Source organism: Heliconius melpomene, chromosome 13 (genome assembly GCF_056956725.1).
Source record: "Heliconius melpomene rosina isolate 202511_hmr_F chromosome 13, ASM5695672v1, whole genome shotgun sequence".
NCBI lineage: Eukaryota > Metazoa > Arthropoda > Insecta > Lepidoptera > Nymphalidae > Heliconius > Heliconius melpomene.
In genome coordinates this window covers 6,281,136-6,303,614 of record NC_140401.1, presented here as the reverse complement: position 1 = coordinate 6,303,614, position 22,479 = coordinate 6,281,136, and the positions used below count along the sequence as shown (strand labels likewise).

The following is a 22,479-nucleotide window of genomic DNA, read 5'->3' as shown; positions in this document are numbered from 1 at the left end:
AAGAAATTTCCCATACAAACTTTCAACCCCTTATTTGCACCCTCAGGGGGAAAATTATAGAAAACGATGAAACACGTGTTCAATTAAATACTTATAAAAATCTAAATTTCAAATTTTATAAAAATCGGTGCCGATTTAATTTTTTTTCCATACAAACTTTGAACCCCTATTTCACAACTTTAGGGTTAAAATTGTTCAAAATCCCTTCTTAGTGGATGTCCAGATTACGAAAGTAAACATCTGTCCAAATTTCACGTTTCTACGCACAGCGGTTACGGCTGTGCGTGCGTCTTACCTCAGTCAGTGAGGACAAGTCCTTTTATATATATAGATTAACCGTATTTTTTTATTTCTTAATAAACGTTGATTTTAGACGTCGATAGTCTAATAAATTTTGTAAATTATCTCATAAATATAGTAAACAAAAATAAATTTAAAATTATTTAATTTAATATTAAAATAGTAGCAGATACCATATAAAGTGTTATAAAGGGTATTTTATTAGGGTTAGCTAATTATAACAAATAATTAGTGGTTGACCATAATTATTAATTACTAAACAAGGCTAGACTGTGATAAACTTCTAGTTTTGACATTATAATAACCACAAATGAATGCTTTGTATATAAGTATTTTTTAGCAAAATAAAAAGAGAAAAAAACGAAAAAAAGAACTGAACTGAACTGAAAAAACGTTTAGAAAGCGAGTCTTGTTTTTAAAATTATATTTCAAGTGCTTTATTGCATTAAGCTTTACTACTCCCTTAATCCACTTATTTACGCCCTTGATTCTCAGATTTTTATATTTACCATTCAGAATAGAATTTGAATTTACTTTCGTTCGCGTTTCAATTATATTTACAGAAGATAGGCAAAAATGTTTATCGGTTCGGCGGGATTCGACAGAAAAATAAATTTTGGCGAGGGTTCTTTAATTCACCCTCGCGGTTCCCATAAGGTAAATTGTTTCATGAAATATTCAATTTGAAATGTCTTGTAAAGATATGTAAATAACTGTTTAATGTTTATAAATACGTATACAACTAGTTATAGATATTGTGTTGAAAATTATCTACGTACAGAAATACTTTACGCCAAAAGTAATCTATTAATAGAAATACTGCCCAATTTTGATAACTTTTTCTATTTAAAGTCACTGACGTATAGGTATTTCGGTAAAATATAAAAAAATATCATAACCCATAGTTTTTCACTTCCAAATCGAACATTCTGTTATAGGTTGATGCTATTGATGCTAATATTCTAATATTTTTTTTATTTATCTTTTATTTTCTTTGTTTAAGTAACAAATTATGCACAATTCCTAAAGAGTATATAAAATTTATTTTACTGTTGTACTGTTTACAGTATAATATATTTTTACAAATCTCGGAATTTCAATTGAAATAAGATTAAATATAAAAGTTTTTTTATAGTTTTAAATGTTTTATAGTTTATAGTTTAGTTTATTTTTACTGATAGAATTCGTTTCACCCGAAATCGTTGTAGATTGTTTTTATGCGAAGCAAAATTTAAAAATATTTCTACATTTCTTGACTTGCTGCTAACAAAATTTCTGATAATATTGCTTATTCAGTGAAGCTTGAGCCCTCTTCGTATATCACACCCAAGGTGCCCTGCTAATAATAAGGTTAAATTCACCGTATATTGAACATTTTTCCACACTTTACCTTAACTGAAACAGAATACATTAAATTTCAATATTTGATATATTATAAAAGATCTATTAAATTTTATTATAAATAATCAAATATTTGTTCTGCTATATTCTAAGAAGTATTAATAAACAATAATTTTACCAGGTTTTTTAGGCTTCCCTCACGTCTGCTATTAAGAAAATCAGACAAATGTGTGGACTCGACCATCGGGTCATATGATATTTTCGATGCCTTTGCTCTGGTAAAAAGGCAAAGTACGGCGTTGAGTTCCGCCGTTCAACACGCAATGCCTCCAGAATTCAGTGGAAAGTGCCTACCTTAACCTCTGCCTACCCTCCTATATGCGAGATGAGAGTGAAGCTAAAAAAAATTTTTTAGTGGTGATCAATATATTTTTATTTTCAGATTTTATCGTATATATTCATTAACTAGATATTTGTAGACTGAACTAATTGATGACTGAAAGTGTCATTGACATCAAAAATCATGAGAATAAGTCAGCCCAAAATGACGTTTTTTGTGCGTTAAAAATTAAATTATTGTCAAACTTTAAAATTTCATTCTTTTAGCTCAAGAGGCTACCAAATTTCATGTAGGTACATAAAATAAATAGTTTACGAATTGTGTATTGCCCAAAGGTAGTTCAATGTAACTACTTTTTTCTTTTATGTAACTACTTTTTTTCTTTTATTTTCTAACTAGGCTGGCTGGCTTTCACGTGTGTAGGTATTGTAGTAAGACTTATATTATGTCTGTAAAATATGTACTTTAACTTGAACTATAATCAAAATATTTTTATTAAAAGGTATAGTTAATACATATGCGGAATTATTTCAACTGAAAATATAATTTAAACGAGTATCAGTAATAAGCCGTTACAAAATATTTTCGTAAACTATATAATAAATAGTACACGTCTAAATATAATACATATAAATAGTCAATATATTCTGGTTTTCAAACGTAACTAAATGTCACCAAGGTGGTTATGATCACAAATTCCTTGTCGCTATAATTAAACTTATCGAAAATATCATATGATAAAATGAGGCAAGTCGCCAGAGACATTCTATAAAAACATTGTATATTATGTTTAATATTAAAATATGAACTTCAGAATATAAAAATGTATTTTTTTATACCGTAGGTAAAGAGGAGAAAGAAGGAAGTAAATTAAATGTACTAAAATAATATTGTAATACTCATTTAAAAATAATTAAGCTTTTACTGAAAATCATTTCATAATAGCGTTCGTATTACGAAATGTTACTGTTTATTAATATTGATAATTTCATCACTAGAATAGGCACGTATTTATATTTATAAATACTTTTCCATAATATATTTTGACATTTGACAGCTAATTATTTTGATATTATAACAAATTATCTTATAATTTTTGTGACGTATTACTTGACGCATGTCTTTATGAGCCGTCTTTATTATATACTTGCTTCGTGGTTTAAAATTAGGTCAAAGTCACTTTAGAGCAACTACACGAATGCTTCAAATACTATACGGAATATGGAAGTCAAAACAAGATTATATAATGTGACTAGATATATCCGTAACTTTGATCTAGAAAGTAAGCTTAATTGTAAAACAGCTGGTATATTCGGCAATACGGTATTTTATTGTACTTATATCACTGAAAAAAAGATTTTCCTGAGAGCTGCCTTAAGGGTAATACTTTCGATAATCGATACCACATTCGTTTGTGTTATTTAAACAACCACGCCTTATATTATGCATTATAGCTACGTAATCTTTAATCTGACATAAAAATAACAATATTCAGTAAATGTTTAATTTTATTAATACATTTATACAATTTTCTAATAAACCATTTTTCATAAATACGTACAGCGCCATCTATTGAGACGATGCGACACTTCTAGCAAAAGATCTCTGAAATTCAGGCTTCAATGTTAATTTCATGGTTATATTACTTCATAGTTTCCAGAAACGGGCACAGATGGCACCAATGCGTATTTTTCGTGATGAAATGTACTATCATTTATAATTAAAATAATAAATAAAACAAAAAAACGCCAATTATAGGTAATTACTTAATTAAATTATGTAATATAAATAACTGTAAAATAAATTAATAATATATTTATCATTTGTTAAATGTATAATATAAAAAAGTTTACGTCATAGTGAAAACTAAAGAATTAAAGCAAACATGCTTTAGTATGTCTGCTTGAACGTATAGTTGAATGTGAAGTAGGAGAATATCTTTTCTCTACTCTACTTGAATCGCTCTTACTCATACATTCTAAACATAACATAAGAACAGAGACTAGTTTTATTTTTTTTGACATATCCAAAAACAATTAAGTAGAATGAATACATAATTTTATCCGACAAAAGAAAAATTGTAACAAACAAAAAGCTTGAGGCCAGTCGTGAAGCAGGGGAAGTGAAATATTTAATGTTTTCATTTCTTCGCTCTGGTGTTGAGGCCTAGCGCGGCGTTGAGTTCCGTCACACACGCTATACCTCCAGAATTCTCCTCATTCCCCTCCGGCACGGAGTGTTATGAAAATATTAGTTTAGTTAAGAAAAGTTTATTAGTTATTTTCTTTCTCGTTATTAAGTAAGCAAACTAACATACAGTTAATATTAATAGGATAGTGAGCAGAATATTTATGCTGGCTCTAAATGTTACAGGTGTCTGTTTAAAATGTGAAGCTGTTGATAGGAAGAGAGTCAATGCAAAACGTTTATTTGGCTATCTCCCAAAAATCATGAGATCGCTTGTCACAGAATAAGTGGCAATGTGGATAAAATATGTTCAACTTTTATTTTACTACATAAAATTTTATAACTAGATAATATAATTAAATTACACATTGAGAATAAACAGCCAAAAATTTGTAAGAAATTTGTTTTGTTTATTTTCTATATGTACTCGTACCTTTATGTATATAGAAACAGTTCAGTGCAGTTCAGTTCTTTAATTATGGCATTTCGAGCATGCCATATGTAGAAACAAAGAACTACCGAAACTGCTGGGCTTAGAATGCTGAAGTTTGAGGAGAGTAGGTTAGAAAAAAAAGGACATTTTACTAGAGCGCTGGCAAACTAAGCTGCAGGCTACGACTCGTTCAAGTATAAAGCGTCTTTGGTAATCTCTTATCGAACAATAGTACCTGGTACCCAATACCTAACTTTATCAGGGGAAAGCCATATAATCAAAAATAAAATATAATAGAGGATTTACAAAACTAATATATTTCAATACTTAGCAACTTTTGTAATATGTAGATTTTCGTATCAATATCTGAAAACTCCATTCAAAAGCTATCTTTGTGCTCACGAGCCGTAGTTTTAGTTGATGAATTTTTAGACTATGGTGGACTGGTATCAATCAAAGGTCACAAAAGTAAAAATGTTGAAAGCTGCCTGTAAAAAAATATACAACAGAAAAATGACAGATTACTTGTTTGGTAATAGCGCAGATGTAACATAGTAAACCAATCCAACTGGCCAAGAGCAAATTATAACTTTTTTTTACTGTTGCTTCTCACTGTCTCCCAAACACAGCATGGTAGGTAGAGGGAACCTAGTGTTATCCTTTCTTCACTTTCTTCTGAATTTAGGAAGCATTGCGTGTTGAGTGGTGGGACTCAACGCCGCGCTTTGTCTCGACACCACTATTATTACTTTTTAATAAGCATTTAATATTTTTTTATCACTAACCGCAAAGAAATAAAATATTTATGAAGTTGGATTATCTTTGCCACTTTACAGTTTGCTACAGAAAGTTTGATGACAAAGATGCATGAAGAGAATAATAATATTAAAAGTCGCGAGATACGAGGACACCACGAGACGTGATAAAGAAATAAGATTCCTTCAACGACTTTACAGAGCTTTTATGTTTAAGTTTGATTGCTGATTGTGTATGTGAACAATATTAATAATATTCTTGTGTTTGAATCTTGAGTTATCTAATAGATAATAGATAATATTAATAATGAATTAAATAATTATTTGTACAGGAAATGTGAGGATAAATATTTCAGATAAGAAATACCTATACATTTAAATTTAAAATGTAAATTGGTAAAATGAGGAAAAACTTCTACGAGCGCAAACTTTTGAAACTGAAATGCAAATGTCAATTTACACACAGTTTTATATAAGTGTACAGCTGTAGAAATTTCGCTGTTTAATTTAAAGGCAAGAGAAATATTGTACTTTTCTTTTTTATTATTTGCTCTGTTTTTAGTTGTATCTGCAATGATCTTTTGTTGTTTTACGTTTTCGTACTCTTCTTTCTCAGCGTTTTGGATTGCTGGTATTCCACTTTGGTTTTTTAAAATATTTTTACGAACTAAATTTGTTACAACCGTCTAGCATTCTATCAATTCGGATCCTACCACACAATGGAAAAGATGCGTGAAGAAGTTATATCGTAAAAATATTTTCGTTACTAGCAACTCAGTCGTAAACGGGAAATACATTAAAGAGGTATACAATTTTTTATTGAGATTTATGAACGATTCCAATAAGAAGCTTTTCATTACATGCTATAAAGAAAGGTCCGTTGTTTATTGTGTCAGTTGTATTGATTTTATATTTATGTAAAGAGAAGAGCGTGTTTTGTTTTATAAAAGAAATAAGTTAATGTCTACCAATATCAGGAAGCCTGAGATGTCACTCATTTTTCTCATTGCCGTCCATTTTAGATATATAATTTTTATGATTAGGCGGCGGAATTAAACGCTGTAAATATATAGAAATCACAAAATTTCTCCGTGTAATATTCATACCAGCGCGATGCCATGGCTTCTGAATGTAAGTTTTTTTTGAGTAAATACGTAAGTAAGAACAATATATCTTTATACCATATCATAATTTCAATTACATCTACTACGAAATCAGCAAAAAAATAAAATGCCTTACTTACTTAATATACTAAAAAAAAAATGTAGATACCTTCTCCATTAAAATTGAACTTAACTTACAAATAAGTGTAATTACACGCAGTTTGTCCTTTCACTCAGTAAACGTCACATCAACCAATAGAATCAGCAAAAATATATAGGAATAACAAATAATACAATTTTTGATAGCCTTCGTAAAGGAAACTAGTTTTCATCAAATCTATATTAAATGATTTTAATTGGTCTGTTTTTAGAACTGGTTTGTCATTTCATCCAGAAAACCATGAGATGATGCAATTTTTATTAACCGACTTCTGTAAGAAAAGGAGGTTATCAATTCGACTGTATTTTTTTTTTTTTTTTTTTTTTTTATGTTTGTTACCTCATAACTTTTAACTGGGTGGACCGATTTTGATATTTTTTTTTTATTTGAAAGGTATAGCTTCCCGAATGGTCCCATTTTTTTTGGTCCATGTCTGACAATGGTATCCATGAGAAAATCACATAAGTCTTAAATTTGCATTATGCACGTGCGCGACTAATAGCCGAATAACTCAATGTCGCGCCAACCGATTTTGATGATTCTTTTTTTATTTGAAAGGATACACTTCAAGGATAATTTGGTGAAAGTTTGGTTAGGTTTCGATAATGGAATCCGGAGAAAATTGAGAAAGTTTGTTTTTTTTGGTCAAAAATTAATTATACTGTAATAGTTACAAGCAAAAACTTTTTAAATTGATGTCAGAAGTGAGATTCCTGATCGTTGCATTTCTTTTCAACCAATCTCAAAAAAGAGGATGTTCTCATTTTCAACCAACTTCAAAAAAGGGAGATTCCGAATTCACCCGAGTACTTTTTATGTTTGTTTTTGTCAATATACCAAAATGTAACTAGAACAATCACAACCACTCGTTGACAACCACTACCACCACCATCACCACTCGTTCAAGAAGCATCATTTTAAGATCTACCCATCACTAAAAATCGTAAAATAAATTAATTTTTAACAAAAACAAAAACCGACTTCTAACAACGAACTAAAAAGTGAAAAATAATTATATAAAGATTTTATAATTTTGAAGTCGGTGTCAAACTAATGCTACAATGCAACCTTTACTACAATATCTAATTACTAAGCCTGTTTGTTTTACTTGGCACCGACTTCAAAATTATAAAATCTTTATATAATTATTTTTCACTTTTTAGTTCGTTGTTAGAAGGTTTTTGTTTTTGTTAAAAAATAATTTTGTCTATTCTATGTCTATTTATATGTGTTTCTAACTTTAGTTTCACAATGTCTAATGTCAACATTTATCTATAACATAGATAAATGTTGACATTAGATTTACAAACATTGTAAGAAAAATATATGCTTAAATAACTTTAAAAATCTCTTTTCACAACTTTAATAAAGTAGCAAGCCGTATAAATACATTTTGTAAGCTAAACTAACTAAGAAGAGGTTAATATTCAAGGTTGAAAACACAATTATCCTTAGTTCGAGAGAGTACTAGAAAAATAATAGGCTATTTGATGCGGTCGCACAGCAAAAGCGTCTAATGAGAAAGTTTCCCTGCATAAATAACTACTAAGCTTACTGGCTGCTGAAGCTTACTTTTTAACTTGGTAATTAGTATTTTTAAAGCGATAGTGAATAAATAAATATCCTATACTTAATAAATGAAAACACCACAGTGGCAAAGAGGCACAGGCGTGTAACTGCGCTGCAGGTTGTGGATTCGATTCCCACTCTAGAAAATGAAATATTTAAGATTTTCATTTCTTCTGTGTCGAGTTCATTCAACACCACTCAACACGCATACCTTCGAAATTCGGCCGAAAAGAGGCAAGGGAGTGTCTTAACACTAAGGTTTCCTCTGCCTACTCTTCTGTGTGTAGTATACAACGTAAAGCTAAAAAAAAAAGAATATTATGTATGCTATTATGACCATATATGCTTACTTATGTGTACACGCATAGGTCACTTCTAAATTTAAATTATGTATTATACGTAAATGAAATGTGCAAATGTTTATTATACTTTTTTCTTTTATTTTAAATTTTAACAATTTTATAAACTTACTACAAACCACACGCCATTTAACATAAAAAGCTACTTATTTAAAAAAAAACTATCAATTTAATCAATAACTTTAACAACATTTATTAGGGAAAACGAAAAAAAAACCTATCAAAAAGTTGCAAGGGAGCCAGTCAGATGGAGAGACCCACCCTGGTTTGTGCAACCATTACGTAAACGCGGTCGATACGGCTGTACCACTCGGGGTCGTGACAATGAGAACCTATATTTGAGTATTGCGATAGATTTAATGGAAGATAAACTGCTTATCTTTTGCTTTTATTTAAATGATCCAGCTTGTATTTATATAAGAATAGAATACTCAAATTATAAATATCATAATAGCTACTACATATGCAAGTTAGCGATTAGGCTAAGCAATTTCTGGCCTTAATAATTATTAAATTTTAAATTTTAGAATTCATTATATTATAATAATCACTGATAATGAGAATACTACAATAAATAAGTAACATAATATATTTAATCCTTGTAATATTATGAAGCTGATTAAAACCTAAAACTTCAAACTGTTTTAAATTATTGTTCATAAAGTTCTGCCACTCAACACGCAATGCCCCCAGAATTCGGCGGAAAGTGGGGAACGGAGTGTCCTAACACTAGGTTCCCTCTGCCTACCCTGCTGCGGGATACAGCGTGAAGCGGATTTAGAGTATCTACGAGATCTAAAAAAGAATATCTTGCTTGTCCTCAGTGTAAACAATGTACGAACACCCGTACATCCAAAAAGTAAGGACATAGATTACACATAATTTACGACAGTGCCCATCTGGCCCACAAATTTGGCGCGCGGCGAAATTTAGCATATTACCACGACTTGATGAATGAAATAGTGTCAACTACGTTTTCGTAAATTCAATATTATGTTACTAATATGATTTGTATTACAGTGTTTTTAAAATATATAATATGTATTTATTCTACCTATATAATATGTATTTATTTCATAGCTTTAATTATTATCCATCAAACAATAAATTATTGTATAGATGTTTTATTTACATAGACACATATTAGATTTGAGACCACTCGTTGCGCAGGGCCTCAAATGTATGATTGTAACGCGACTGTTGTGGGTTCGATTCCCATTCGAGGAAATGTTTTTTTTATTGAAATTCATATTTTCATTTCTTCGCCCTGGTGTCGAGGTAAAGCGCGACCTCCACTCAACACGCAATGCCTCCAGAATTCGACGGAAAATGGGGAACGGAGTGTTTTAGCACTAAGATACAGCGTGAAGCTGATTTTTTTCAGATACTTTTTAGAGAATCAAGAACGACGTATCTGATTTGTCTTTACTTTTAAACGACGTTGATTGTAAAAACGGATAAAAAAACTTAAATAACAGAGCGTATTACAGGACCTGAAACATAAAGAACCTTTAATATAGAGAAGTTAAAAGATATTATGAATCAGTGATATCTGATTTAAAAAGGCGTACATGCAAACTACAATATGATTAAGGGAAAAACGTGTCCGTTCTAGATAAAGGCGTGTACGGTTTTCTATTCACAGATATGACATAACTGGAAGTGAAAAAAAGTAATAATTATTTATAAATTATAAAATAATAATAATTATTTGCTACCCAATGACGCTACATTTATATCCCATATGATGGTTTTAAAATGAAGAGAAAAGAGAGTTTTAACACAAGTTATGTGTCAGCTTTATGACACATAACTGTCTAAAACAAGACGAAGCACTTGTTAAAACAGGATTGAGTGTTAAGCTAAAAAATCTATGTATAGAATTGGGCACATGCAAGTTCCAATTGTTTTTTTTTCTTATGTATACTATAAAGCAATACAACGTATTTTAATCACATATATAAAAAAACTATTTTATTTACTACAAAAAGCATGAGGGCCCTCCGAAGGGCATGTATGAAGAGGTTGATGACGGTGGACGAGGCGAAAGAGGTATGTAGAGACCGTAGCGCTTGGCGCTCCGTTCTCTCTGACTACCCCGCAAGGGATAAAGCGTGAAACTATGTATGTATGTATGTAAAAAAACTATTTAAAGAGTTTGTATACACTAAGTGCTATATTTGTACATTGTCGGTCTGAATTTTACCTAGTACATATTTTGCTACTACATTCTACACCTCCACTTCCAGCTACACCTATTTCGCCTTAACGGTCATGGAAGAGCGCCAAAGCAATTAAATCGTGCAGCCGAACGCGACCGTTTCTCCCTCTCTAAAAGATTCTCAGCGAATAGCTAGCATTTAGTCTTGCATCTTAAAGAATGTTTGACCGACATCTGATTTACATACAATGTTTTTTAGTTATATTATATTTATATGCAATTTTATAACAGTGTATTGTAATTATTGAATCAACTAAAAATCAATTTTATAATGTTTTTCAATTTAAATAAAGATTACTTAAATTAAAATAATAAATTTTAATAATATGCAAAATAAAATATTAAGTAAATATATTACAAACAATTACAATATAAAAATGTTTTATAAAACAAGTAATTCGATTTTGGACAACTCTGACTCCATTGAAAATCAGACGCTATGTGGGCATTACTTTGAATAAATGAGTGAATTTAAATAAATTTAAATATTTCTGAACAAGGTACCAACAAGACAATACGAGAACAGTAATTTAAGTAAATGTCATACATACAAGTTTTGTTTCATATATACATATTTCATGACTCAAACGTAGAAATAAACACAAACAAGTGTGTCAAACTTTTAATAATTGGTTGTATTTAAATTATATTTGACAACACAATTATAATTTTATATTTTATCTATAATTTTATATTATGTAAGTTTTTTTACATTTAATTTTACTTATTTATCTTTTTAGGATTTCTTTTGTCGAAATATATATTTTGTTTAATGTTTTAATACATAAACATAAAAAATAATTGAGGTTTACCTAAATAAAGTAATATAATATGTGTACTACTTTAGATGGAATGACCGCTAACCACTGACCACTCCTGAGATTATATTACTTTATTTAAGTACAATCTCTAACTAAGAATACATTTTAAATTTTACTTCAATGAATGTAACAAAGAATAACAACTAACATATTTATAGGTATTAAAAAATAAGCATTTTTTAGTTTATATTAAGCTAACAACGTTTGACATTCGTAGTCAATTAGATCTTTACATAGAGTTGAATCCTGCACATCTTAAATAAACATACTTTTCAGAAATAAAATTTTTTATTTTCACAAAACTAAAACAGCACTAATAAAGAACCGTTTTTAATACATATAGTTAATTATGTCTGTGTAGATGATGATATAAAGCTGAAAAGTAGTTCTCATTTTTGTGTCAGTTGTGGCTTATTCTGTTAAATATCACGCTTTCGTATCGTATATTAAAAATGACAAGCGGACGATGGCAAGCTTCCGAGAATTTTCTCCAATATAATAAGTATAGTGCTGAAGGAAAAACTTTCTCAGATGTCTTTGCTAATAATGGCTATTTTAAAAAGACAAGAATCTTGGAAGACCTTCGATGCAAATTATAAAAGATCTGAATTCATTTAAATTAAATTAAGAAATTAGAAATATTTAAATTTATTAATTATTTCTTTATAGATGATGTTTTGAAATGAACAATAATAGTACCTACTTATATTTACATTTTCATTAGATTTAAAAAAATATATTGTTGAAAATGATACTTAAAAATTAATTAATAATTTTTAGCTCTATCATAAATGTTGCTCTCTAAATTTGTCATTGACAACTTTTCAATTCGCATAATTATAATGCACAATTTTCGGTCTACGTTTTTTAAATAGTAGAAAGTACCTCTTACATGTTAATAAAAATATATTATAATATTAACCTTATCAGACGAATATAAGTTTTTCTATAGTACAGCAATATTGTCCAGAGTGTATAATAGAATTTATTATTTTTATTTTATTATGTTGAAAAAAACTTTCCTTTTTATTCTTTACTTATTTATAAATATTACGTATTGAGATATATTTTTTTATGTAATCAGATCAGAAAAATCGTCCTAGTAGTATTTGAACCGCAATTGTAACTATAATTTAACAAATGTATAGATTAAAAAGTATTTTACTGTAAATATTATTTTATCATTTATTTGTACGAGTACGTCATGATTTAAATTTTATAATTTAACGGATATAAATCCCAAGTGGAAAAAATATCGTTGTAAAAATAAATAGTTTATTATTATTAGTTTATATTTCTTAATAAATACATTTTCTCATTCCTCATATTATTACTGTAGGTAGATATCACAAGTTATAAAAAGCTTTTTTATTACAGACAGGTATTTTAATATTTAACATTATTATAACAATAATGAATAGAGCCTGAAATTCATTGTTGAACTTCGAATTAGGAAGGAATGGTTAAAGTTTTTGTGCAAGGGTCCGGAGTTCGGGTACGTAGCGTCGGGCGGTCGATACGGCGGCGCAGCCCGCGGCGCTCCTACTACGGAATCGCCAACTTTTTAATACCTCTTTTTATATTCTCCTCGTCGTCATTGCCACTTTTTCTTTTACTGTTCCACAATTAATACGTTTACAGTACACAAAAGTTGGATGAAAAGTATCGAAAAACATTTAAGGGTGGACGTTTGTATAATTTACGTCCCTTTGCGGATTTAGAAACAGATTCGGGGGATCATTACGGATTAATGTCGTACCAGTTTTTCTTATTTATTGAACCTTTTATGACGTCATCTCAACTCGCTCTTTTCATTTATGCACATATATACTAATACATAAATATACCGTCAAGTATTTTTAACAGAATAACATACTTTATTTGTGAGTAAAGTTGTGTTATCTTTATCTTTTTATAGGGTGTATAAATATTAAAAGTATATTAATAAAGGGGAGAATAATTTATTAATAGCAACTTAATATAAAAACTCTTTTTTTTATTTCAGGTAAGTTCTGATACTACGATGTAAAAGCGCTGCTAAAATGATTATAAGTCTATCGCCTGTTGCCTACGAAGGTAAGTCAACTGATTAAATTAATAGTTTTGACAGACTAAATAATATAATACACGTGAACTGCCCTTGTATTTACCCTTGTTTAATTTATAATTCTCTTTATCCTTCTAAAACATTAACCATATTTTAGATACATTAAAGATGACGAAATAATAATTCGTTTTGCTTCGATTTTTAAAACTATTATTTTATACAAATATGTATGTCATATAATACATTTTATTTTATCGAAATATTTACTGAATTCGTAATACAGAAAAACCTAACCAAAAAAATATACGTAATATAAGACGCTTTGAATAAATTTAATAATGCACATTGTGCATGTTTTTTTGTTTTGAAAGATATCCTTAACCACTCTGATGATCTACAAACATTGTGGCACGTCTCGCAAGATGTAAGCAAGGAAGCCGACTCAAGGACATATGCGGACTTTGTTTTATATTATTTATCACTAGCTTTTTCCTGCGGCGTCGCCCCCGCGGTCAATAGAAATAATGAAAAATTTTAATAGTGTATGGCATATGCCACATTATAAGTCCCCGACATACCTTTGACCATACCATATTATTTTTTTAATATAGAATTACTTCTCTGCCAAAAAGATTTTTTTTATTCGGAACTGCAGTTCCTGGGGTACGTGCCTTTAACCAAATAAACTCTTTGTCATTATAATTTTAATGTGCATGTCATCAATGTCAGATTCATTTACTTTTTTTCAGTGTAAACTTAAAGAGTCAAGACGTTCAGTCCTTCGCTTCACGCGAATTCGATACTCGGCGTACTTTGACGTTTATCTACCTCTGACACGCTAGGGATACAGCGTGAAATTAAAAAAATAATAATAAACATGTTTTACTAGGTATGTTAATAATCACTATAACAATAACGAGTAAAGCATTTATCTTGTTGAAAAGCGGCAAATAATAAAAGATTATCTTCTCGGTCGTTACGGTCTTGACAGAGCGGTCGTGGCCATCATGTAGTCACGTTATTGGCTTTTGTTATTCTTACCACAGTTTCACGCCATTTCGTTCTGTTGGTCCTCATTCTAGTGCACTCATGCAATTCTCCCATCTACTCCCATCGCGGGGACGATCTACCGCGTGGTCTGGTACCCTCTATTCTGCCCTGCACCACGAGCAGTTCTATGCAGTCGTTTTCTTTTCTGGAGATTTGACTGAAAAACTTAAGAATGTAAACCCGCCATAGCCTACAATACTTTCTATAATAGCTTTTAGTCGTTCTTTGACGCAAAGTTCTTGGAGTATAGACACTTTTGAACGTAATTCTGTCCATGATATCTCAAACGTCTGTTTCCAGCACAATATCTCCAGTGCTTCAACCTTTTTCTTTTCCGTTTCCGGCAAGCTCCATGTCTCAGCGATATATAAAAAAAATGGGGAAACAAGAGTTCGAATCATTTGCACTTTAGTGATCATGGTGGTTTTTCTGTTCTTCCATATGTTTCCAAGCCTTTCCATAGCATTTAATAAAAGATACTATTTGATTTAAAGAATAATAATATTTCTCACTTTTTAATACATTTTAAGAGACCTGTTAAAAATTTTAGTTACTCACATGTAAATACCAATTTGAATTCTGTATAACAGTCATTTCATTATTGTCTCCAAATTGCTGAATATGGTACATTTTACCTAACAATTTATCATTGTCACCAATGAAATATTTATGTTTGGATATTAATCAACGTAGCTCGCTGAAGTGAAAATAAATTATGCGATTTGCGGGATTTCTTGATGATTTCATATATTTTTTTTATCCCATCTGACACTTTTTCTTGAAAAAGAATCTTTTATATGAAAGAGAAGGCTGTTGCCATGCTGCGCTACTAGCGTTTGTTTCTATATTTGCTTTTTGTATAAGCACTTGACATTCATCTTAGTTCTCGTGAATTTTAAAATGGTTCATAAAATGTAAATTCCAGTATATATTATGACAATAATAAAAAAGAAATTATATTTTAGTCTTTAATGATAATATCCTCTTATAGAAGTGTTAACGTTTAAAAAAAAACAAGATAAAAGCACATATCTTTTATGTTTCTAAATTATTCGGAAATATTCTATGTAATTGCAATAAATTATATGTATCACCCAATAACGATACTTCACACGAATTTCCTTCCAATCAGGGCCGTTGCCTACAAGGAAGTGCCCCCGATTGACTTTTTTTTTCGACTCGACTTTATTGCTGTTGACCTGGACTGGTCTTGACAGCGTCACCGCGCGGGATTGACACAATTCCATTGCTTTTATAGTTATTTTCACCCACATCCACCCTCTTTTACATGAATTTGTTAACAATATTACAAGTACATATAAATGAATATAGAATAGTGTTTCTTTGTAGTAGAGTGCACAACCACGCAAGTATGGTTTAGACAAGGCAGGGCGTAACTAGCTTTCTATTCAGTTCGCTACAGTCGCTAATGACATGCTAATGAGAGTGTAAATATTACTGAACCAGTTCATATATTGTTTACTGTTCGACGAGCCATCAGCTGTTTCTTAACTTTACTTTACGTAACTCTTTAAACTTATTTAGTGTAATTTTAGGTGACGAAATTGAGGTCACGTTATAATACAAATCTTAAGGAGTTTAAAAATAAATCAGCTTCACGCTGTATCCCGTACACATCAGGGTAGGCAGAGGGAACCTAATATTAAGGTACTCCGTTCCTCACATTCCCCCGAATTCTGAAGGGATTGCGTAGTGAGTGACGAAATCCAACACCGCGCTTCGCCTCGACACCAAAGCGAAGAAATGAAAATATACATTTAAATAAATATTTCATTTTCTCGAATTGGAGGAGGAGATCGAACCCACAACCAGTCACGGTCACACTTTGTGCCCCTGCACCACGACTGGCCTTTAATTATTATTTTATTTATTAAAAGCTTTAAGTGTGAACGCGATATTTAAGAGATCAACAACTTAAAGAATATTTCCATTTTATTTATTTCTATTGTACCCGTCTGGCACGATAAGCTGTTGGGTTGGATTATATCCACATAGGCAACGTCTCTAAAACGAAAATCTCGCTATATGCGAGAAGTAGTCAGGTCTCCAGCTTTTTCTGAAATTCAAGCTAAGCTTAGCCAGAACCCTTTTCATCTGATACCTCACTTGAACTAGCGGCTTTAATACCAAATTTCGCTTCTTTTAAGGCTATTAATTTTTAGAATTTAACCAAAAATGTAATTTACAGATTTTTTCCTGATCTAGTACTACCTCCACATGTTAGTTGCCAAATTTCATTTCTAAGTCAACCAGAAGTACCCTATTACTTTTGATTCCTTTTGTAGTGTCGAAATATTCTCTTTTTTTACCATGGGACCGTAGATTTGAGTATATCATACATCAAATATATAAAAATATATTTTTGTTACGTAAGCGCTTTTAAAGCAAATTTAAAAAATAAATCGAATTACAATATCGGTCTGTTATTTCAAAACAACTGTTTTTTAAGGGCATATAGTTAAAACACAAACAAACAATTTTAAAATGTTTGTTTGGTTGTCTGTCTATTTGTTTGTCCGTTAAACTGACTTTTCCATTCTTTTACGGACAAATAGAAATTATAAATCGTTTATTTAAAAATTTTTATCTGTCTGTCTATCTTTTTGTGAAGAAAAATTAGCTTATTTTTATCCCGAAATTTCGGCGAGATTGGAATTTCGTCACTTTTATTGCGACCGAATACCTACCTTCCACGTAATAAATACACTAACCAAACATTTAAATGATAATAAATAAATAATCGTATAATTCAAGCAGGCCATGTCGCGGGCCGGCCGCTAGTATAAAATATATGTATCTACTGTTTCAAACTCATTAACATTATGAAAGAAATATTTTTATTTTCTTAATAAGACTTTCTAATGTTGATGGTTTTGTTTAGCTTACAGAGATCCCTGTACGTATTGTACTTTAAAAATAATTTATTATTTATGTTTTTATAATAGTTTATTTTAATTGATTAAAAAACAAATAACTTACTCTTCTTTCATCTCCCTGTGTATTGACATTTTGAGAGCTTCAATTAAATTTTCGTTGTTAAGTAAAAAGTAAATTTTATAAAGTAGTAAAAACAATTATAAATTTTTAACAAGGTTTTTTAAAATTGTTCATGGATTTTTGTATATATATTATGTATATCTACGGCACCGCCTCACGACAAAGTTATATTTTTATTTGAACACAGTCAACATCCCTATACTAGAAGTTATCGCTTTGTAAATAATACGAACAGAGGAACCTTTACGTATTGTGTACCTAAAAGATAGCGTTTGAAACAAAGCGCGATCGCAAGACTCAAGTGAAGTGCTCTGAAATGATTTCTGCACGTGGAAAATACGGAAAATACCGAAAATACGGAAAATAATGAATTGAGAAAGATATAGGATGAAACTTGCAAGAAAATTAAATATCGATTTGCTTGTGAAGCCTATATAATATTACTAGTGCATAGTGGTCCGACATTTAACTCTAGTTATAGAGTCAAAAATAAAAATCTTTTCTATGGTGTCGAGGCAAAGGGCGGCGTGGATATCCGCCACTTATCACGAAATATAGTGGAGTTGGAATAGTGGGAAGCGGAGTGTCTTAATACTAGGTTCCCTCTGCTTATCCTGCTACATGCGGGATATAGCGTGAAAAAATATGCGTTCTCTAATGACATACTCATAGCACACCAATTCATTAATGTCGAAATTAAATAACCAAATAAAATATAGTAAAGTAATATCAAACTTAGTATTTAGCATAAATTATAAAGTTAATATTAAGATTATTATTTATTAAAATTATATGTAAATCCTCCATTAAAATTACATTCATTATATTCAATGTTTGTATACCGTTTACTTCTAATTATATTTGTAATGTTACGTTTATAACAACATTTTTCTTTGCTTCTCGTACACAAAGTAATTTAATTTAGAGAATTAGGTATTATATAACGATATACACAGCTACTTTTTGCAGCGACGTCAATACTTCTATCGTGGCTATGCTGAATGTTTGTAATTTTGCATTAAGTTTCATATGAATGACATTTAATAACTAAAAACAGATATTCCGTGTAACTTAACCATAATATTATTAAACATTGTTTAAAGAATATCTATTAGCTTAGTAAGTTATATTACATTACTGACCACTGCTCATGGCTTCGGCTTGTGTTCTTACATATTAAATAACAATGTATTTTCTATCTTTTATGAATATAATATATTGTTATAGTAAATTGTGTATAATAAATGTTTTGTCTATAAATTGTGTATAGCATTGCAATATTATACATTAAAGCTTAAAAAAATAACTAAAGTCATCAAAATTACTCCCATACGCTGCAAAATTTGCGATTAAATTTTATTAGATGCCTACCCGAGCACGTACCACGTAACGTCCCGTATTCGCAGAGCATGAAAGAAATAGATTTGAATAATATACTTAATGTTTATAGGAAATTTCTATAAGGAAATACATATCATTATATATAATCAAAACGTTAATTACCATAAAAAAGCAGTTTACCATGAAAATAGAACATAATCACTAATAAATATAACTACAACATAAAAAGCAACACTGGTCGTTATCATCGCATTGTATAAAGTGCACTTGTCCTTATCAAACGCGTTATCGAAACATCGATTTGTTATATGCTTCTGTCGTCTATTTATTAATGTTAATTAGAATACGACATAGACGATGTCTTCCCAGGCCCCATAAGAGGTGACGTTACAAGTAAGGCTTGAAGTAGCCAACTATCGCTAGCAGTTTCAAAGATTTGAGTTATTTATGCGCGAGGGATGTTCCAGGTCGGTGCGTCCCCCAGCACAGCGGGGGACCGTCTCCACACAGCGGATGGCTCAGCCAGTGCCGGTCCCACAGTCCTCTTTTAACCGCGAGTGAGCGCGCTGCCTCCCGCGGCGCGCACCTCGCACCTCGTTGGAGGCACATGCATACGAAATGTCACTCAACTATATACGGTTTCTGATAGCGGCCGATTAGTAATTAGTACCGCTCGGGGCACGACCGGCGCTCTATTGTTTATTATATATTATTTACTATCACTTACGCGGTTTTGGTTTTGTTTTCGAGTGCGTACGGCATAAATGGAATGTGTAGTTAAAATTCGAAACCTTGAAGTTACGGTGTTTTTTGTGTAGTTTTTTCTTGAAGAAATCACACCGTTCGAGAGGATAATTGTTGCAGCGCGTGTGTATACTGTTTTTGCGGTTGGCGCGCCAACTTTAACGTTTTAGTTTTAGAAGCAGGAAACTGCTGTTAAAGTTAACCGGTGTTCATTTAGTTATTATATATGTGACACAATGGATACGACAAATTTGATGGGAGCTCTTCAATCCGGTTTGTGTTTACAAACGCATAGCTAATTGACCTTGACGGTGAGGACAAAAACAATGGAATGTATCGTAGTAATTGTATATTATTATTAAATAATTTTATCTATATAAAGAGCAAAGCTTATATACATACAATCAACCCTATTATAATTCCTGACACGTAATAACGGGGGTAGGTAGGTTTTAGAGTATAATAATACTATATAACTTCCAACCCATTTAGAGACAATAACATGACTGTAACAGGCGATACAATGATTAACATAATGGCACACACCTTAGTTAAGCAATATTTCATTATAATTATTGTCAATGAATGGAAAAACTTCTCTTGCTTTTGTAAACATTTATTTATATTTACAAGCTGCCTACACGCGGCTTTGTCCGCTTAAATTTATTGTTATATTATAGACAAACTATACAAAATCTTTACATAAACTGTATCCTATGTGTTTGTCTGATGTATAAGCTATATTATTTGAAAGTTTCATCTAAATCCGTTCAGTAGTTTTTGTGTGACAGTGGACCAAACATTCATCCTCGGAAACTTTCACATTTTGAATATTAGTAGGATGATATTACGCATATGACAATAAAATCGATGTACTTAGGTCACTTATATTTTTTATAGTATTACATATAATAAAAAATGCCATCATAAAAACAACGGCTATTTTATGAACAATAAAATTTTATCATCGAAATTAACATGGACATTTAAATTATAGATTTTATTCTCAAATTGAAGTCTTCGTGCAAATGGCTATATATCACGCGGGTAAAGTTCCTTCACACTAGAATCTTGAGAGTCCCGTCACGATTTTACCTAAGCGACATGTTTACGTTTTAACATTACAACTGATCCCTATCAGCGAATATCTCGCCACTTACAACATATAATATTCACCCCTTTTTTACCTGCTATGTTATATATTCAGTATTTATGTTAGTAAAATGTGTAACGAGTAAGTTTTTTATCTTCACACATTCCCCTCATTTTGCGGACAGGCGAAGAGAAGGAAGGTAATATATGAGTCATATTTTCCACTTGGAAGCATTGTGTGATATCCCTATCACGCAATTCTTCCAAGTGGCGAAATCCGAAGCCGCACTTATTCTAGCCTGACTGAATCTATAGATTGTTTTAGTACCTATATTGTAAACATTTATGCAAAATTTATTGCAATTAAAAATTGAATACCAGTGGATTGATCCATTGTGAAATTTATTATTTTAAATGCTTTAAATTTATTTAGTTTTTTTTTGAAATAAATAAATAATTAATATTTTAAATAAAATTATATATATTAATTTGTATGTAGTAAAATATAGTAATGCGCTAGATATTACTTTTATGTGACTTCTAGTTAAGAAACGTAGGTTACTCACCTTATAAAAGTTAACGAGGATAATATTTTCTGAACCAGTTCTAATTATTAATATTATTTACATTTGAAGTCAACATTAAATAGACGTAAAACTATTGTTAAGTTAATTTAACCGTTATTTGTGCCCCTCTTATTTGTTCTATCTATTTTGTTGCTGGTACAGTATTGTTTTAGTTAAATTAAATTATAGGATATTATTTTAGTTAAATTATATTATAGGAATTTAAATTTTATTTTATTGCTTACTGTTCTAGTTTACATTGAAAACCCCGCGTGTTGTCTAGTAATTTTATCAAAATCCTTAGTCTGTTATCGACAATATGAAAATATTAAGTAGATAATAAATAGACTAATTTACTAAGTGCCTGCTAAAGCTTCGTTCGCTATAATGTTTTTTAGTCGTTATTCTATTTTACACACCCTTGAGAGTTAAAAAAATCTTAGTTATTTCAATACTCACGTCGATATTAGTTCTTGTATATAATAGCTCGATTCATGTAGACTCTACATTCTAGACGAGTAAACTGTCAATATATATAGATCTGTCAGTCATATTTGCCTTTCCTTTGTTTAGGTTTCGCAAAATACTGAATAGATTTTGACGATATACAAGAATAAATTTATGTTTTGTGATAATAAACAAATGATTTCGTTCTTCATTGTAATGCTTATATATAACATATATCTACTTAGTCGAACCTCTACTGCCGGCTAATCTAATCAGTCAATTAGTATTTTATTTATTATGGACTGGTGGCCGCCTGCGGCTGTGGCTATTGGGTGGTCTCTATTACCATTTCCCTACTACTTCCATTTACTACGTGCTATTACTACATGATTAAAATTTAGAGCCAACATTTTGAGAGATTGTTTAATCGTTTTTTTTTCGGCTGAGTTTATTTCTTTTCGGAATATATGAAAAACAATTGAAATATAACTATTCTTCCCAGTTAATATTGAATTAATGAGCATTCTCTTTGCAGTCAGTCGCTGTCATAGTGCGCTACAAAGGCCATTTTTATCAATGATTTTT

At 30.6% G+C, this 22,479-nt stretch overlaps 1 protein-coding gene across 8 annotated transcripts in view; it reads left to right on the top strand.

Moving 5' to 3' along the window:
* dnc (phosphodiesterase dunce) overlaps positions 1-22,479 on the top strand; it is a 197,296-nt gene that overhangs the window by 40,793 nt on the left and 134,024 nt on the right. Inside the window, exon 1 of one of the 8 annotated variants that reach the window (XM_085196729.1) lies at positions 19,555-19,683. The exons of 2 other annotated variants lie outside the window; for them this stretch is intronic. The gene's annotated coding sequence lies outside the window, so the exon portion shown is untranslated. Of the gene's footprint in view, positions 1-19,554; positions 19,705-19,731; positions 20,101-22,479 lie in introns of those variants that run through there. 5 more of the 8 variants (XM_085196731.1, XM_085196730.1, XM_085196732.1 and 2 more) reach the window with 5 other exon arrangements.